Source organism: Pithys albifrons, chromosome 2, assembly GCF_047495875.1.
Source record: "Pithys albifrons albifrons isolate INPA30051 chromosome 2, PitAlb_v1, whole genome shotgun sequence".
NCBI lineage: Eukaryota > Metazoa > Chordata > Aves > Passeriformes > Thamnophilidae > Pithys > Pithys albifrons.
Genome location: NC_092459.1, coordinates 59,435,623 through 59,449,436, shown reverse-complemented (window position 1 = coordinate 59,449,436; position 13,814 = coordinate 59,435,623).

Sequence of the window (13,814 nt, the reverse complement as noted above, 5' to 3'; positions counted from 1 at the left end):
CAAAATCACTAATACAAACATGAAAATACATTCTCTTCAATAAGAAGAAATCTACCCAGCAAATAAAAACTTCATTGTCTAAGTAAAATCGGTTGAGATTCTCTGAAAGCGACTGATTTTCCTTCCTTCAAAATACAGAAGGTGCTTTAGCTGTACTTCCAGTTCAACACTCTATTATCTTGTGTACATTTATATTTGTTTTCTTTGTTATGTTCCTTTTTGAGAGACTAGTTTCACTTATCTTTAATGAATTTCATAAGAGTGAAATGCATTCTTTTATACACAATTTCAAAAATGGTAGCTCTGAGTTTAAATTTTCTGCAGGCCATCCCAATTTAACATGTTGACTATGCACTTGTCAAGAGTATTGCAGCATGCACAAAGATTCTTACAAGCACAATTATTTCTGATGTATGTGTGACTGCAAAAATACTTCATTCCTTGGCAAAACTGTTATTCTTACAGAGTTTGAAAAATTTACTTTGAAAGACACTAGTTGTCCTCTTTGGTTTTAGAGGGGTTGTTTTGCCTTTCTGGAAAGACAACATTGTTTTGAAGATTATTCAGTTCTATTCTAAGGTAAAAAAAATCATACTACTAGAAACAACTTCCTCAATGTAAACTTGTGGTGGAATTTCAGACACTGAGCATATTCCTTAAAATCCTCCTATTCAGGCTTTTATACTTGGAATATATATACCAGTTGCTTGCTTGTTGCTTGCTTGTATAACTAGCTAGGCCTCCATGACAATTTAATATTTAAGAATTTTATATAGCTTCCTGTGAGTGTTCAACCAGGTCTTATAAACAGAGAAAAACATACAAATAAACTAGAACACACTACATGTTGGTCAGCTTCCTGGATCAATGTCCCAGCCACTCTCCAGAATATCACCTAGCTAACTAGTGTAGAATCCATTAAAACTTCTTAGAAGCTTTAGCAGACTGGGGTATTCTTCTGGTTCAGACATCTGTAGAACCATCTTCTACTTTAATAGTTGATGTCATCAGCTGCTTTACACATGACCACTTCTCCTGAACACTAGAAGAGAGGTGAAAAGGGTCATAACTTTTTTTCCCAGAATAGGCTCAATGACTGTTCAGGACTAACATTTTAATAATTGTTATCTCCCAGAACAATGCAAAACGCTACATATTTTTCCTTCATCATCTGCATTTTTAATTTGCTTTGCAGAACAAGAGTATTATTAAGGCAGGACTCAAGGGTATTATCCTGTCCTACAAGGCTGTGTTGATCCCAGTAGCAATGAATATGCAAACAATCTCACTTACAGTTTTCTCTCCCAGTTTCAAAAAGAGGTTAAATTTGTCAGTGCATTGTACAGCCCACAATAGTCGTGTTAGACACCAACAGTAATAACTGCAAGGGCTTGGATGAAAATAGCAAATTGAAGATACCTCCTGGATGAGCAAATGATTCTTTGAGGAGACAGAAGGACCCTTAAAATCCTTGATGTCTCTACATCATCCTCTTGCAAGAAGAATACACTGGATACAAACAGGTTTATGATAAATGCAAAGATATACCCCAAGGTTAAGACACCCAAAACTTAATCTGGCTAAAACTTTCCTTCTATCCACAGCTAGCTGTGTAACTCAAAATATCATGATTCCTTGGCTTACTGTAATCCTGTGTAGCAGGACACAACAATATGAAAGAGTTGTCTTCTACCAAAATGCTATACACAGTTGAGAAGTCCACTTGCTCAGCATCACAGACCACAGGGAATACAGAGCTCTTGCTGCTCTCACTCTCTGATGAACACAGTCAAATACAAGGTTTCAGAAACCTTTGCAGAATAGCCTGCCTCACCTACATAAGTATTATCTCTGTTCACAGCCCTGACCATATTACCCTAGGGCAAAGAAACTGTTAACCCTGAGAGAAACACATTTCTGGGAGACAAGGAACTAGTTCATGAAGATGAAGTTCATGTCTGGAAGAGATCAAAACACAAAAAAACCTCAGCTGTTCCAGTGCAAACAGCTGAACTTATGTTTTAAATTACCTTTCCACCTGTGTATTCCAGGGTCTACACCCCACTAAATGTGGTAAAGAATCAGAGAACAAGACAAAGAGGAAATATTTTTTCACACATATTCTCCCTAGGCTAGAAACTCATTAGGATATTCTAGAAGACTCCAAGAGCCTCAGGGAAGGTGGGTGGAAATTTACTAACACTGAAAATGCTCAAATAATTGTCCACAAGAGGTATTCCTTACAACTGAAGTTGTATCACATTACTTGTTATTTAGTTTGGCTTTTTTGAGAGGATACAGGAGTTGCTTTTTTTGAAGTGCTAGTTGACCACATAGTATACAATAAAGTAGTTGAGTTTGCTAATTTGAAATGAATCCTAAAGACTTTAATATTCCTGGCGCTACAGCAATGCAGAAAGTCATTCCTATTTAATTAGTTAGGCCAAAGTATTTGCAAAACAATTAAGAATGTAATTTAATTTTGGTGTTTCGTAAACATCCAGGGATTCATTCATTCTGAACTTATGACCTACATGTTGAGTTTACTTTGCAAAGTATCGTTAAACCAGTCAGTTAGAACTCACAATTAAAATGCATGACATGGGAAACCTTATAAGTATATATTGCAAATTAGAAATACATGTTTGAAATTTATTTTTAAAAAAGTCTTCATAGCTTGAAAAATGACCCGTTGGTCAAATGAAAATGGTGTCAGTGAGGAAGTCCCTTTGAAACATCTCCATGAAGCCTGAGGGATTTAGCTCTTTAAGAAATTATTTTTCAAGTTGCCTCCTTATTTCCATAAAAAGACTAACTCAGTATACAGGTACTAGTAGGGGATTGTGCCTACAGAAGCAGCTCTCACCAGCAGTGCCCTTCAGGGTAGATACAGGCAGTGATGACAATACTATGTGCTACAGTCAGCCTGTTTCTGTGAAGAGAAAATTTAGATGGCAATCGGCAATTCAGCCTAGACACACAGGCACAACAGCAGCTCACCAGCCATGTCAGAACTATTATGCATCATGTCTATATTACTATGCACAAAAAAAGCTATGTAAAAGGACACCACACTTACTCTTACAGGGATTAGGAAATGCCAGAATTAAGACTGTCTATCCAACCTTTATTCTCCTCTCCTATATATGTAGTATGTCCATGGTGTAATGGAGAGCACTCTGGACTCCGAATCCCAAGGACCTGAGTTCAAGTCTCAGTGGGGACCGACCCCTGGCAGTAAATGCCTCTGTGCCATCCCATCCTGTCAGATCTCGGATGCTCAGCAGGGTTAGTACCAGGTGCTGCAGATAGTCCCGAGGACTTCACTGCCACTGTCCAAGCTCGCTTGGCCATGGCAAATGGACCTTAGGATTTAAATGGTGGGGCCAGTTCTGTGCACGCTGTGCCTCACCTAAAAATCCACTGCACAGGCTGGAAGGGCTCACGCACATGGGGAGAGCCCTGCCCAAATCTTTGTTCACAAAGTCTGGCCATACATACATATGTAGTATGACTGTCTTTACTCCCTTGTGTGCAGATTTACTAACATACACTTTCCTCCCCATGGGACTTCCCCTGACACAGTCTCTAAATGGGTGATTATTCAAATTTTAATTTCATGTTCCTCATTGGTTGTTTGAACTTATTTAATGCTTATCAAAACTTGTAGTCATTATAAAATTATTCATCCCTTCAATTCTTCATTAGGTTACTCACAGTCATGTCTAAATCCTTCTCAAGCACCAATCTTTACAATGTCCTGAAGGGAAGAATGAGTATTAAGAGTCCATCTCACGGCAAAAGAACAGGGAAAGGCCAAAATTGTCAAAATTGTCCATTAGTTTTCTGTACCCAACATGAAACATCAATACATCATGTATTTTACAGTTATTTGTATACTCAAATATATAAATGCAACTATAACTGCAACTGTGAGTGCTGAACAAGAGGCCTCTTTCTGCCTTCAGTTCCCAATCTCATTCACTATTCCCCTTCCACCTTCTGCAGTCAGTGAGACAGATCACTAAGAGAAGGGGAGCTCTCCAAGCACAGCAAAAAACCACACAATTTTGCTCTCAGCTCCCCTTCTGCACCCTCAGTGGTGAAATCAAACACTTCATAAGGAGATCAAGTCTGAGTATTAAAAATCTAAATTATACTAAAGACTGGGATCAAAGTTACACAAACAAAATAAAGTTTAAGCAGGCTATCAAGGTTATCTTAATCTTGATACTAATAATCATATAATCATATCATATGACCTCAGCACCAGAGTAGCCTCCTACAAAGTGTCAAGAACCTCATTCAAAGAATAAAGGGTCTGGAGCTGCTGAGAAAAGAGATGTAATAACTTTGACAAAATGGCTGAAACCATATTATTTTCCCAATTTATAAACAGATAAGTTATTTTTACTCATAAATCTCTCATGATGAACTTTTCTGAAGCACAAGCAGAAAGCAGCTTCCTGGATGGTTAATTTTGAGAAAAAAAAAAGTAACTGAGAGAATGGTCTAAATAGAGACACATCCTGAAAGGCAGTCACTGTAAGACTCCAACAGATACAGGGAGAAAGAGAAGCTCAGGTCTTTAAAAATATGGATGCACCTGGCTCTGGTGGGAGCAATGCCCCTATGTCTGCGGGAGGGCCAGGCCCCTGCTGTCAGGCAGACTGTGACATTGCACTGCGTTTTCTCTTGCAGATGTCAGCATGTGCTCATTCTGCCCATGCTTCGATCCCCACAGTTCAAACCCTGAGATTTCCCCAAGCAGAAACTGCCAGGCATCTAACACATATCAAATTCAAGCTTGTTTTCTGTGATACAGCCAGACGTTCAGGACAGACAAGGCTGAAACCACCAAAGCCGTTTTACATGTGACCTAAGCCAAAATCCAGCTCTCCAGAGGCAAAAGGCTAGTAAATTAACCTAGTGTGTCACCTAACCCTTCACTATTGATTAGTAATTATTCTTTTCAAATGAAACAAGGACATAGGACATAAGGTCATCTACAGTGTATCCTGAGAAAAGCCAATGTTTCCCTACATCCTTCCATCAATCACTATTGGGCACTGACTTGAAAGAAAAAAGTTCTCATTGAAATACAATTAAAAAAGCAATTTAACTCAGTCTGCATAAACCAGGAAGAGCTCACAGATGTGAGCTAGTTCTGAGGCAGGCATGACAGGCACAACTGTGGTCAATTTTTCTTCAATCTGAAGAAGCCATGGGAAAATTTGATAAAAGAAGTGGTCAATAAATAAATAAAACAACCAGGGACCAGTGGTCCTAATGATGCCAGTTTACACCTCAAAATTCTTCCAGACTGGGTCTCTGTGGCCCTACTGACTTTGCCTTGATCATTTCTTTCCTTTGTATCTTTTCCTACATCTGATTAACTGATAATTAATTGACCGAAAAACATGTGGCTCATACAAATGCACTGACTAAATTATTTTATTAGCTAGAAAAACCCACTCCATCTTCTTTCAAACTATAAATGTTGCAGTTAAAAGAACCATTGAGAAAAGAAATATATCTATATCCTTTAAGGACATAGCACTTATAATCTTTGAGGGAAGCAGTGGCCCTATATTGTCCTGAGTGATAACCAATGCTATATTATCCAGACAATTGACTTAGCGCATAGAACTAGCAAATGCAACAGGTGGGACCACGCTCTAAGATCTGAGTTTCCAGAAATCCCTACTGAACCTAAATCTAAGATATGTTCCATATTTTGAAGCTGAGACTTGAAATGGACTGGATTTAAGCTCAGATCCCAGGTCACAGCTGCACTTTTGGACACCAAAAATTTGTTTTCTTTTCAATCTATCATAAACACAAGCTGTTCCATAGTAGCATAAATTCTGTGGTACAAATTCTGAGCAGACAGAAACATCTCAGTCTTTAGGACATTCTTTCTACAACACAGTGGATTGCTAGCTTCCTTGAGGAACCAGCATTATTGCTTTATTTAAAAAAAATAAAAACGTGAGTCAGTTATAAGTCACCACACAGTTTTCCCATGATTTTGAAAGTGCTGCCTCAGTTCAATCTAAAATATATGATTAGTTTACAACTATTATTTCAGAAGACACATGAGAATCTCATACCTAAGTTACATGATTGCACACATAGCATGGGAAATGCAGTACATAGTGTTCTCAATACGTTAATGCCATAAGTTTACAATAGCAATTAAAGCACACAGAGTAAAATTTGTATTTGTATTATATCCTGTCAGTCTGTATTTCTAAGGTAGTGAAACTGTTCACCATTTTGTGGTGAGTTTATGATTCTAATATCTAAAATATGTATGAAGTGTATTTTATCTGCATTCATGTTTGAAATATAAAAAATAAAGGAATCTAAATTTCATCACCTTGCCTAAGGCCACAATATAAAGGTATTTTAGACTTAAGGCTATCATACTACTCTGTTTGGTAGCATTTGGTGGGGGGGAGGGGAGGGTATATTTTTTCTACAGTAGGAATCTCAAAACGGGTATTAACATTACATAATAGATGCATTATATCCAATTCTCAGCAACTTGGTCTGTTGCTACCAAAGCATTTAACTAAAACGCAAGCTAAGAACTGACCTAAAGGAAAGATTAGCCTGAAGAGTAGCCAGGTTTCTATCTAATGCACAAGAAACGAGGAGTGTATCACTCCTGAAGGTGAAAGCAGAGAGCAAAGCCATCCAGCACAGCCATTTGCTTGACTTGAGCCAGAAAAATCTCTCTTTTCAAGCTTTTAATGTCCTCCTTATTTAGCTTTATATCACATTCCACATGTATTCTCCTTTCTAATACCAAATATAATATTCTTTTTATTCTGAGGTACTCTAAGAAATATCCATGTCATGTACCTTTCTCTAGATATCCCCATACTATGTTCTATAGCTTTTATGTAGCATTTTTAAGATCTTTTCAATATACTCATCATTTTTGTCTATACACACGGACCATCCTGAAGAACTGATTCAGCCAAATATTACTTTCTTTTTTATATCTTTTCAGCAGCATCTTCTCTGTTGCTGCAATATAAGGTATGTCTTTATTATTCTCAAGACTCTTCATTGCCATCCTTGGCTCGGAATGTTTCACCCAAGGTTCCCCTCAAGTTTTCATAAACACCCAGAAAGTCCACTCTCGTACTAGTTATTCCTAAAAAGAAATTTTGTCCTATGAAAAGATTTGGAGGAATTAGTTTGCTAGTATGCTGAAAGTGTAATTCACTGCAACATAGCATCATTCCTTTCTTGTCTTCTTTTACTTCATCTTTCTGCATAAGCTTCTTGTCCTTGTTTTTGTTTAGATTGCATACTGCCTAATGCATCTGGGACTCACATGCAACTTCTCTGCTATACATCAATACCTATAACATAAAATAATGTTGGCAACTTTTCCACCTTATTTCTGAGACCAATTTAAATGTAGGATAAAGGATACTTCTCTTCACTTTTGTTTTTTTACACAGTCAGATGTTAATGTATAGCATCTTTCAGATTCTGATGAAGATAATGCAAAATTGAAGCATATTTCCCTCAAAGTTTTCCCATTTTTAAGATTTAGTAGCTTATCTGATTTATGTCAATAATATAATTCTGAGCATCGCAAATTTTATCGTATCATTTCTTACACAAAATACTTAGGCCAAGTTATGAATGCTTTTCCAGACTGATGTGGGACTTTCTTTTTCTGGCATTTGTTCAATATATGTTGGAAAGATGCTTTCAGTTCCTTTGTTCATTGTAGCTCAAGCAATCCTAACAGTCTTCTCAGTTCAAAACCTCTGTAAAGTTTTGTCATTGCCATGATAGCCCATTCAAATTTAAAGTGTTGATTTGTGCATCCCCTGTAAAGTGTGAAGATTTCTGTTTTTCTTGGTGATAACATTTGCAGTCATCTATACATATCCAATAGTTTTTAACAGGAGAGAAGAAATTTACACAGTATGATATCAGCAAGATGGACACTAGAAAAGACCAAGAATTGATTTCTTCAAATATTATTCCTAACATTTTAAACAGTCCTTCTAACATTTTTACATTACTTGATAATTGATGTTAGATGTTTACATTTCATCACAGTGCTAAGTAAGCTTTGAGAATAAGCATATGACGCTGTGAAAAGGGACTGATAATGAAATACGGGTTAACAGACAGGAAATGTCTTGGCTGTGCATGAAACCAGATTGCTGTTCTTTGTTGCTCTAAAAGAATGACTGAATAATATAAATTTGATTGTGACTCCCTACAACCCCTAATGAACAGGTATAAAGATCATAAATAATGAAAAGAACAGTTAATTTCATCTGAGTTTAAACAGATAGTGGACAAGAACAGCAAATTGAAACTAGATAGTTACTGAGCAAACTGAGGCCAAGACATTAGCAGAGTAATATGAAGACCTTTTTACTGTTTACACTAATGGTTTCTTTGAGCAAACAGATGTTCTAGAATGATAAATCAAATACATTTCAAGAATGCTAACAACCTCTAGAAAATAACTAGTTTGCTAGAGTTGGATTATAAAGTTTACTTCTTTAAAAAGGAATTTTGCAGCCAGCCGATTTACTAAATCCAATAGTACCCTATAGTGCCATATTTCTAAAAGTTTTTAGAAGTGAAACCAAAAATTAACATAAAAATCAGTGGCTGAGTATGTAAAATTACTTTTTCTTAGAATGCTTTTTGAAAATATGCACATCTGAACGAGAATTATAATAGCTTTGACACTGTGGATTAACATCATATAAGAGCCCACAATTATGTCAAAGCAGCCATTTCACTCTGGGAAGGACAAAGTAGATATTTCTGAATGTACAAGTTAAGTGAACAGTCTGTCATTCATATCTTCACGCATTTCAGTGGCACAATTTTTCCCCTCTGGCACTTGTGGTTTCAATGTATCACCCTCCAGGAAAGGACACTGTTCTGGAAGGTTTAGCAAAAAAGCACTGAACTGTAACCACAAAAGAAGACTTTAAGTAGCATTAAGGATCTGATTTAAACCCACAAAGGCAATGAAATTTAAAAATAAGTCAATTATGATTGACATGTGTCCCTTAACGTATGGTAGATACTGCTTGCTGCACATGCAGGAAGTTATTAAAACCAATTAACAATGCATTTTGCCTGATGACAGGCAGATCAAGGAGCACAGTCAATTATAATATGAGACAGATAAATTCCAAAGTTATGGGAGTTAATTCAGTACATGGATATAATTAAAAGTTAAAATGGTTATGTAAAGCTTTCTGGTTCACTTGACAAGTGTCAGTCACATGATAACAAGTTGAAGGGACCCTGCAAAGAACCATAACTTTCCCCTTGACTGCCTACAGTGGGTCCTGCAAACTCAAACACAGATCTCTGCAGAGAGGCAATTTTCTGTACAGAAATAGCAGTCACTGCTAATCCTGCTAAAGTTACTGTGAGCTGCAGGTGGTTAAAACTTTTGTCTGTAAGTCTAACTTCTGAAAATTTTGTTTGTGGATATTAGCAATTGGTCATCATGAAAACTGCCATTTGGTATAAAGACACTCGTGGTTGCTTAAAGATAGAAACAGGTGAAGGGAACCCTGAAACTAGGATCTTATGGTTTGGAAAACCCTTCAATAACAAGATGAGAGTCTCTTCAAATTTTTCCAGAAGAGAGGGGAAAAAAGGGAGGGAGGGAACTGGAAGCAGTAAGTTTCTGGTATTTTACTTGTTTTGCAGGAGGTACAGTTTATTAAAACACTCAAAATGATGCAGCTAAGAAAGCAGATTTTGAGTGAATGTTAGTGAGGTCTGCAAATAAGAGTTCAATTCTGCAATGCAAGCACATTCACCACCTCCCGCAGTCAGATGGGATGTGGTTTAGTAAACATTTTTTTGCTGTGAGATGCAAAGTTATTCACACAGACGGCACAGAGAGACCAAAGCTCCTCATCTAAAAGCCATCCAGCCACATTCACATAGCACCAGGCTCCAACTGATGCAATGCTCTGGCAGGTTGCAGCCTAAACGGGGTTAGGACAGCTCTATTTCTATCTGCTTCTGTAGAGGTAACAAAGAAGACATGAAATACATATTTTTTTCCATATTTTGATATTTTAGAAATTTTGTAACTTTTATCAAAGATTGTCTCCTCTCAATATCACTGTCTTTTTTGTCTCTTTTATTTCTTCATTTTTACTACCTAAATTGCAATTTTTTCTGTACATCTTTTATTAAAGCACCTAAAACAGTAATGGACTGATCTTTCATTTCTTCATTTAGGCTCAGTAGGAAAAGAACAACAACTTGTGGTATAAATGGTAAGAATATGCTCTAACCCCTTCCTGGCACATTTCATCCAAAATTATGGAACATTTTGCTATACTCAGCCTCATATAAGCATTGTCTCCATGTTGCAGAGGGCACAGAACAGTTACAAAACTTCACCAAGGTCACTGTGAAGTCTCTATCACAACAAGAATAGAACACACGATTGCCAGTTTTCACTGTAGCTATATAATGATTATTTCCTTGACACAAAATATCTCTTTATGCACATGTCCTTAGTAATAAAAAGTAGGAAAAAGAAATGCCTCAAATATATATGATGCAGTCTATAAGCAGAACTCTCACTAAACAATATGTCTTTCAAATTTTTCCATGAGGCATCAACATCTCTTTAAGGACTTTATCATTGTTACTGACACGAAATCATTCCTTGCAGGTGGAAAACATTGTGCTGAGAGATAATTGGGATAGTTATTGGATATGACTCCTCACTGGTTTTAAGTCAGTATTAAGGTATGACTGCATTCTGCTCAAAGAAAAGAATGAATATTCTCTGCATTTATGTCAGACTGAGTGATTTATGGGTATTGTAAGTACTGCATTAGATTATAAGGTCTAACATTATCTGATGGGATGCAATGCAAACTTAAAAGATGGATGCTTTCCCCTTAGAGAAGAAAAGCTGTTTTGGTTGTTGGAATCACGTTTGCTTTTGGTTTATCTGGGTGGGGTAATTTGATCTCAGCTTATGTGGAGGAAGCTGTCATCTCACAGGGCCGCATTCACTCTAAAGGGAACAAATATTTTGAAAACCCTTCCTAAATAAGTGGGCTCATTGATGAAAAAGTTCTGGTATCTATAAATAAGTATTTTGCTGACACATTTGTGAGCAATAAATCACTTTTAGGAATCTTGTTTGTGATGGACTGAGCAAACCTTGTTTCCACAAATATGGGCCTGAGATTATGTGGTAGAAAAAGGGGACAGTTCAAGGGAGGCACTTCTTCATCCTAGAAGATCTTTGAGAGGGAAATGCCTGCCCAGAAAACTGGGGAGGGGAAAATCCCCTACCCAGAGCAAGAAAAATAATGGCATTATATAGTCAAGAAGCCTCTAAGGAAGCATTAAATTGGCTATTCTTTGTTCTTCAGGATATAGTCACCACATGCTAAATGTGGAGGTTCAGATGTTTCTTTTATTCTAATTGTGTCACACCTGAAGAAGATTAAACAGGTAAAATAATGTGTTCTATGTGAACAGTAAGTATTTGATGCCAAGGAAATAAGGACCGTTCTTCAACAAAATGAAGGACAGTTCTGTAGCAAAGTTCATATTTTGTCTTTAATTCAAAACTGGTCTGACCCAAAGCCCACTGGAGTCAATGTAAGCTTCAGCATTAATTTCAGAGGATCAAGGCCAGTATTATTCCTTTTGTTAGGTCTCATTGTTTAATTTCAGTAAAAGAAAACTGTTTAATTTCCTTTTTTAGAAGAAATTTTACAAGACTGCATCTCAGTTGTGTCTGTTTTTTTATCAAAAGTTTCTTCCCTGAATACTTTTTCAGTAGAATGGGTAAGTCATTAAGATTTTTTTTTATTCAATGAAAAGGAATGTCAGAAATTAACCAGCCCAAAATTTACACCTCATGCTATGGAAACTTCCCAGAATGGGGAGGAGGGGAAAAAGTAAAGAAACCAGATATAATTTTATTGCTTAGGAAGACCTTTGGCTATTGTTCTATGTTGTTTTTATGGGATATAATGTCACTATGTGCAATACTACAGGCATTTCCAGTCATTGTTTCATATACAGAATTCCCACTGGATCCAATGGCACTATTGCATGAAACTCCATGGCAGGATATGGTTGTGAGAGCAGTGATTTTTATCCTAATGTAGCAAGTCAGATGACTGTAAAGACATCACTAAGCCAGGTGATGACACCCCTGAAGCTAAATTTCCTTTGAAAAAAAAATAAGAAAATTATGAAGATATAAGACATTGAGCCCAGATCCCCCCTGCTGTTACTCCACAGCCAGAGAAACTTGGGTGAAGTGTTTGTAACCTTCTCACTTTCTGTCATCTGCTCCCCCCTGCAGTTCCAAGAGGCTGAAGGAGAAAGCAAGCTCTCCCGCTATATGGCAAAAGCTTCTCTGATGCCAAAATTCCAGTTCCACCTTTCCCCAGACCAAGCCAAAGCTTGCTGCCTAGACATCATGCCAATATCTGCTCTATTTCACAGATATCTGACAAGGCAAACCACAGGGACCTGTGAAAAATGTAACACTCATACAGTTTTTACTTCTGGGGTTTTTCATTCTAGTCAGCATTTAAATGCTGGATCATCCTTGTCTCTAAAAATCTGGCTTAATGGTAGCAATTACCATCTCAGCCTAATTCTCAAGTAGCCTGTCACTTGCCTCAGTGAAATTAAAGTGGTGTCCACCTACATATTTTCAGTTCTTAATTTGTGTGAGTCCTTCACTATGGGATGCAGGGCAGCAATCAAGAAACAAATTCAGAAGAAACACTGTTATTGGGGGAAAAGCTCAGCTAGTCACACCAGAGACACAAGCTGTTGGGAATACTGCAGGGTGTCCCAGACTCTGTTCATGGCCGTGTATATGACTGCCTTCCCAAGAGGCCTTCAAAACCAACCATGTCTAGGCATGTTGTGTTTAAGACACCAGTTTCATGGATGTGATTCCTCCAAATGATCAGCCTTATGGCTATTTTCAATTTTCCAGTATTATATAGTGCCTGAGGTGAGTAATTTTTAAAAAGAAATTCTGATGGAAATGTTTTTGTCAGTTTTATGAGGAATGGAAGAATGAAAGATATAGTCTCATTGTAAATAGAAAAAAGACAGTAGCACAACTCCCGCAAACATGTCTGATTCTGAGATGTGACATTTAGCATGGAATTCTTCTGCTTAGTTCCAGGGTAAAAAATAGACTGAGTGATAATAAACAAGAGAAAAATCGTTCCTGTGTATGCTTGGTAGACAAGTACCCTGAGGAAGAGTGTTTGTGATATCATCCCATGATAGCGGAGAATGCTTTTTAATCCCTGGAAAGGGGATATTGGTTCTCAACAAAACTGGGTTTTGTCCTTGCTTCTGCCACTGGCCTCATGAGTGTCACTGAGAAAATAACTTTTCCCTACTTTGTCCTGCTTCCATAGCTTTAAAATCAGGAAAACACATTCTTAGCCTTCCCTTTTTTCCTTTTTTTAACTTTCTTCTTTTTCCTTCTTATGTTTTCTTAAAGATCTCTCAGCCTCAGTTAAGAATTCAGAAAAGAGTTAGATAGTGTTTGCATTATTAGTCTCAGTTAACATGGGAATAAACCACAAATTATGGCCCTACAAGTTTTTTTAATACAAATTCTCTAGAATTCAGTCTGGCACAAAATTATTTTGTATAAAAGTACAGAGAAACAACAATGTAATAAGGCTACTTTTCTTAAAACCACCATTGATTTAGGGTACGTCAGACTTATGGAGTCCAGATCAGATGTTTTTTGTTTTTCATGCTTTCTT